This window comes from Diabrotica undecimpunctata, chromosome 3 (assembly GCF_040954645.1).
Source record: "Diabrotica undecimpunctata isolate CICGRU chromosome 3, icDiaUnde3, whole genome shotgun sequence".
Classification (NCBI taxonomy): Eukaryota; Metazoa; Arthropoda; class Insecta; order Coleoptera; family Chrysomelidae; genus Diabrotica; species Diabrotica undecimpunctata.
The window spans coordinates 101,421,147-101,427,146 of NC_092805.1; the positions used below are offsets into that span (position 1 = coordinate 101,421,147).

A 6,000-nucleotide genomic window follows, 5' to 3' on the forward strand; every position below is an offset into this window, starting at 1 on the left:
AATTACACTTATGTAACCTAAACGCGAAATGGGAGCTATCCCGACAAAAACTTGATGATAACATTGAACTAAACGTTCCACTTAAGACATCACAAAATATTGAAGAAGCCGTCGCAGATCTAACAAAAGAAATTTAAACAGCAGTCTGGCATGCAACTCAAAATGTTACCGAAAATAAATCCAAATGTGATAATCCAACTTATTGTAAAAGAAATATCATAGAAAAACGAAGAGTTCATAAAAAGTGACAAAACCATAGAACTGCAATCAATAAAAGGAATTATAACAGAACAGCATCTGAATTAAAAAGACTATTACACACAATAAGAAATCCGAATGTACAAGAGCACCTCGAAAATGTAACACCAACAGAAGCAACAGATTATTCTCTATGGCGTGCTAGACGAAAAATGAAAAGACCAATACGATAAATGCCCCCGATTAAAATTAAAGACTTTGTGGGAACAGATGGACCAGAAGTAATAATGAAAAGGTAAAGGCTTTTGCTGAACACCTCAGCAACGTCTTTAAACCTTACAACATTGACAAAAATGATGATAATGATAATTAAATCCTAATCTTTCTGGATATATTTTTTCAAATGGATGTTCCAATCAAATATTTCAAACCTAAGGAAATCAGAATGGTAATCATGAATGAAATCAATCCACAAAAGGCTCCTAAATATGACCTCGTCACTGGAAAAATTCTGCAAAACTTAACTAAGAAAACAATCGTGGCAAAAATACATGTATTTAACACATTAGTCACTTATGCACATTTTTCCAACCAGTGAAAAGTAGCAGAGATCATAATGTTACTAAAACTAAGAAAAGATCCCAAAGAACTGACCTCATATTATATACCCATTAGTATCTTACCTATATTACCTAAGCTATTTGGAAAATGTTACTACGTCAATTAGAACCAATAATAGAAGAAACAAAATTAATTCCAAAAAACCAATTTAGCTTTCGTAGCAAACATGGAACAATAGAACAAACACACCGTATTGTCAAATAAATCAGTAATTATCTAGAAAACTAGAGGTACTATATTCGATAATCAGTTTGGCTTTATACAAGGCAAATTAGCAACAGAGGCAATTTTCATTATAAGGCAGTTGATGAACCAATACAAGTATAAAGAAACAAGCTCTCATATGGTATTCAGTGACTTTGAGAAAATATTTGATAGAGTTCCTCGAGAGATTCCGCGCCCAATAAGAAAGAAGTTTCCGGTGAATATGTAAAGATTGTGAGATACAACTAGTGTTAGAACAGGTATGGGAGAGACTGATAAATTTCATGTGAAAGTAGGGTTGCACCCAGGCTAAGTGATTAGTCCTTATTTATTCTGTGTTAGATCAGATAACAGCGAAACTACAGGGTAACACTCCTTACTGCTTAATGTATGCTGAGGATGTAGTGTTAGTAGAAAACAGTGAAAGCGATGTAGAACCAAAACTAATTTGTTAACTGTTGGAGACAATCTCTTGAGGAAAAAGGTTTAAAACTTAAGAAAAAGGTAGAACAAAAACAGAGTATTTGGAATGTTTATTTAAGGATGGAGTTACTACAAATAAAATGTTAACTTTGGATGATAAAATGGTTGTAACAGTAATAGTTTTAAGTACCTAGAATTGGTATTACAGAGTAATGAGAAAATACATGGAGATGTATGCAGTAAAATTAGGGTTGGATGAATGAAATGGAGAGAAGCGAGTGATGTGTTCTGTGACAGAAAAAATGCAATGAAGCTTAAAGGAAAATTCTATAGGAACCCGCTTAGGAAGGGCATGTAGGTAAAATATTGATATTGGTATGACCCAAGAAAGAAATTTATGAAGAAATGTAATTAGAGAAGCCGACCCTGCACAGGGATAAAGGCAAATAAAATAATTCTGATGATGAAGCTACATTTAATCCTTGATACGAAGGAAATCAATTTGTGTACGGGTACTTTAAGTTAATATGTACTGAAAATGAGGCATTTAAAGTAACAAAGGACTTTCTTGAAGACAAACTGAAGAGTTAATTTGTTAATGATGAAGAACTCCATGCAGATACAAACATATGATGGCCTATCTTCAAGGAATCAAAAATGAGGACTTGAAGTTGATATTATTCCCTCTTAAATATCAAAATAAAAGACTTAAAGTGAAGTGCTGGGTAATTATCCTTTATGCAATTGGATAAAAAAAGTTGTTCAGACTGGAGATACGAATAAACCAAAGCTTACGATAATCACTTCTACACCGGAGACCGAAGGAGAATCTTTGCAACAGGCAAAACGCCATATGAACAATAAGCTAAACATCCAAAAAAATAAGGAATTTGAGCTAATTATGAGTATACCTTCTTATTTCGGTACTATATTAGGTCCCGTAAGAATTTCTCTACGACCCTCGATTTTACCTTTTATTTTAAGCTGAAGGATTCTGTAGCGGTCTCCTCTAAGAACATGCCCTAGGTATGATATCTTTTTTATCTTTACAGTTTTTTCTTTCTTTCTTTTTTCCTGATCTCTAATAATTTACGAACGGCATTTGCTCCAGTTAATATTTGCTTTGTTAGTCTGCATAGCTGTCCAGGGTATTCGGAGCATTCTTCTATATAACCACATCTTGAACGCTTCTAGTCGATTGAATAATAATTAATGTAGATTAATGCGTTTAGGCAATATAATCTTAAGGTCTTTTTGATAATTTGCGTTGTGACCTCAACCCTTTATTATTTACTTCTTAAGCTACTCTCTTCCCAACGACCACTCATATGCCATCATCCAACTAGCCGTTCTCGAGCTGAACAACGTCAAAGTGGAAGTGGAGGGGGCCCAACCACCCTAACCTCTACTAATTAATGTAGATAATACAATTATTGTACAGCCTTTAGCGTCCAAGTCTCGATGTTAAATAGCAACACAAACCAAATATAACATTTGATCTATTTGACCCAATTTTAGGTTTAGGTTATAGTTAGAGAACAATGGTTTTATTTTTAAAAACGTTGTATCAGCTGCTTCAATTCTGCACTTGATCACTTTACATGTATTTTCTAAATGTTCTCTCAATATACTAGTATCTATCGGGAAGCATTGTTATGTATTTGGCTGCTAAATATCATAAATTTTGTCTTAGCGACATTAATTTTTCTTCCTGTCGTGTTTATGCAATCCAACAACTCTTGGAGATTCTGTATATTATCGCAGAAGATGACAGTGCCGCCAACATATCGAATAGTATTAATCAGTTCTCCATTAATTTTTACTTCAAACTCTGTACCTTGAAAAGCTTGTTTGAAAGTTATATACGAGTAGATATTGAAATAAATAAGAGCAGAAATATAATGCATTTTTATCTGATGCCTCGTTGAATGTAACATTCGTCACCAGTAGTAGGTATACACATCGTTAAAAAGCTTAACTAGAGCACTGATGTGGTCCTCTTGTATCACTTTTAAGACCCCAGCTGGGATGTTGTCTGGTCCAGTTGCTTTTTTGGTTTTGGTTGATTTATTGATACCTTTAGATTTTAAAATTTCTGGTCCTTGTTCTTGATTTACATTTTCCTATATGTTTGAATCTTATCTTGAAACAATTAAGTTATATAGTTAGTACATGTTTCAAGAACTTCTTGTTTATCAATAAGAGCTTTTTCTGTATTATCTATTAAAGTATTAGTGGTTTCCTTATTATATAGGCTAGCAACTTCACATACTTTGTTGTGCATATTATAGATATAGCACATACCTATTAATATCTGAACACACCTGAATTTGTTGTAGAATTTATCTGTGCAGTTAAAATAAAGCCTTAAATTCCTCATAAGCTGCTATTTTTTACCTAGAGAACAGAATATCTTAGTGTAGTTAAATGAAAGAAGACGAAAAAATACATAAAAGGTCTCATGCCGAAATGCCAGATACAAGTAGTGTCTCATCTCAGATAAAATGAAGAAGATTAGATAACAATCCTGATTATATTCCTGATATACGATTTTTAAATCCAAATACTTTTATATTTATATAACTCTACCTACATCGCAAGAGAAGAAGTAGAAAGGTTGAATGAATTCAATAAAAATGTCAAATCTATGGGAAACAGATAAAATTAAAAAATTAATTAAAATCCTTTGTAAAAGGTATATATTTAAAAACCCAAACGGGCTGTGTTAGACAAAACGTTTTCGGAATACATCATTCCATCATCGGTGTCTAGGAGTACATAAATGTAGCCACTAAATATATGGGTAAAAACCCGTTAACAAATAATTAGTTACATTTGTTCGACATTATATCTTATAAATACTTATGATGTTAAAGTTACCGTTGGATTAGGTAACATGGCGACATATGACTCCACGTTGAAGTTGCAAGTCCTGAGACAGTGTGTCTACGAGGACTTTATGGAAGCAACTGGAGTTGCTAAAATCTTCGTATCCTCGTATCTTCGTATAACCCCCAATACCTAATCCAACGGTAACTTTAACATCATAAGTATTTATAAGATATAATGTCGAACAAATGTAGCTAATTATTTGTTAACGGGTTTTTACCCATATATTTAGTGGCTACATTCATGTACTCCTAGACACCGATGATGGAATGATGTATTCCGAAAACGTTTTGTCTAACACAGCCCGTTTGGGTTTTTAAATATATACCTTTTACAAAGGATTTTAATTAATTTTTTAATATATGGTATACAGCCAAATACAGGAACGTAGATTCCTTGTGGAGATAAAATTAAATTAAATCGAGTATTGAATAAAGCAATCATAGATTTATCTGATCAAAATGGGTAAGATAGAAAACCAATAATAGGAAATATAGAGCAGAAAAACAAAACTGATATAAACCTATTTTAAATTACACATATTTAAATTACCAATAGACTAAAAATCATAAAAACGTTGTGTATGCCAGAAAAAAAAAATTTAAAACTAGAAAAAACCAATGTGCAGAACGAAAATTAAATGAAAATTATAGTTTCAGAAAGAAAAATTTATATATTATATGAAAAGTCGTAATTTATATTATTAAAACAGTTTAAAGCGAAGAATAGTCAAGAAGAATAAAAAATAAAAAAAATGTGTTACTATTCTTCACAAACATGTTACAAAATTATATTGAAAGCTCCTCCAGTGGTACATGTTTTCCTTTTGCCCAGTAAAGTACCTTTTAATAAAAATAAATTATCTGAATCATATTTAAGTTTATTTTTGTAAACTAATTAATTTTTTTTTTTCAAGATCTTAAGATTTACTTTTAAAATTATAAAATTATTATTTGTTTTCGTATTAATCATATTATTTAAAAACAAACAAACCTTTGTCTAAAAATGTCACTTTTCAAACTGCACAAACCACACTAGTCTGAAGAAATGTTTTTCACTGCCAAACTGTTTTATAGTTTCCCACCACACTGTCACTTTCTATAAGAACGCAATCAAAGTGTAAGATGACGAGGATGGCGGAGGAGTTACTGTCTGCTGATATAACCGTAATGTCTTTTTATATTATTGCAAGATTTTGAGAGGGATGTAATTAATATTTTGTAACTGATACGGTTTTCGGAAATGCTACACGAATCTTGGAATTATCGAACAGGATTTGGTAGTGTCAAGGAAACGAACACTGGGAGTTGTTCTAAATTTTTAAGTAATAAAAATGTACAGGACGAGACAAAATGATCTATTATAATAAAATACAACTTTTTCCTAATTATTTATTGTGATATGCCTTCTTCACATTTATTTACATATTTAGCTTACTCTTTTCCAGACTATTAAAGTCTTATTAAAATCTATCACTGATCTTCCCCTATTGAATTACACATTAAAGCGATAGCTTTTTTGACCTTCCTGAGACTAAAAGTAACAGCATATAAAGTCCCAATGATGTGCTGAATATCACACGAATATCAATGACATTATACTTAAGAAACCCAGCCCATCTTTTACATAAAATCAAATAAGATGATACCTGAAAAATTACCTATA

At 31.7% G+C, this 6,000-nt stretch overlaps 1 protein-coding gene across 2 annotated transcripts in view; it reads right to left on the reverse strand.

Annotated features, from left to right (window-relative positions):
• The window catches only part of LOC140437097 (uncharacterized), a 28,566-nt gene extending 23,095 nt beyond the window's left edge, over positions 1-5,471 (reverse strand). For both annotated transcript variants that reach the window (XM_072526418.1, XM_072526417.1), the window contains exon 1: positions 5,329-5,471. The gene's annotated coding sequence lies outside the window, so the exon portion shown is untranslated. The remainder of the gene's footprint in view (positions 1-5,328) is intronic.
• Positions 5,472-6,000: the final 529 nt, after the last annotated feature.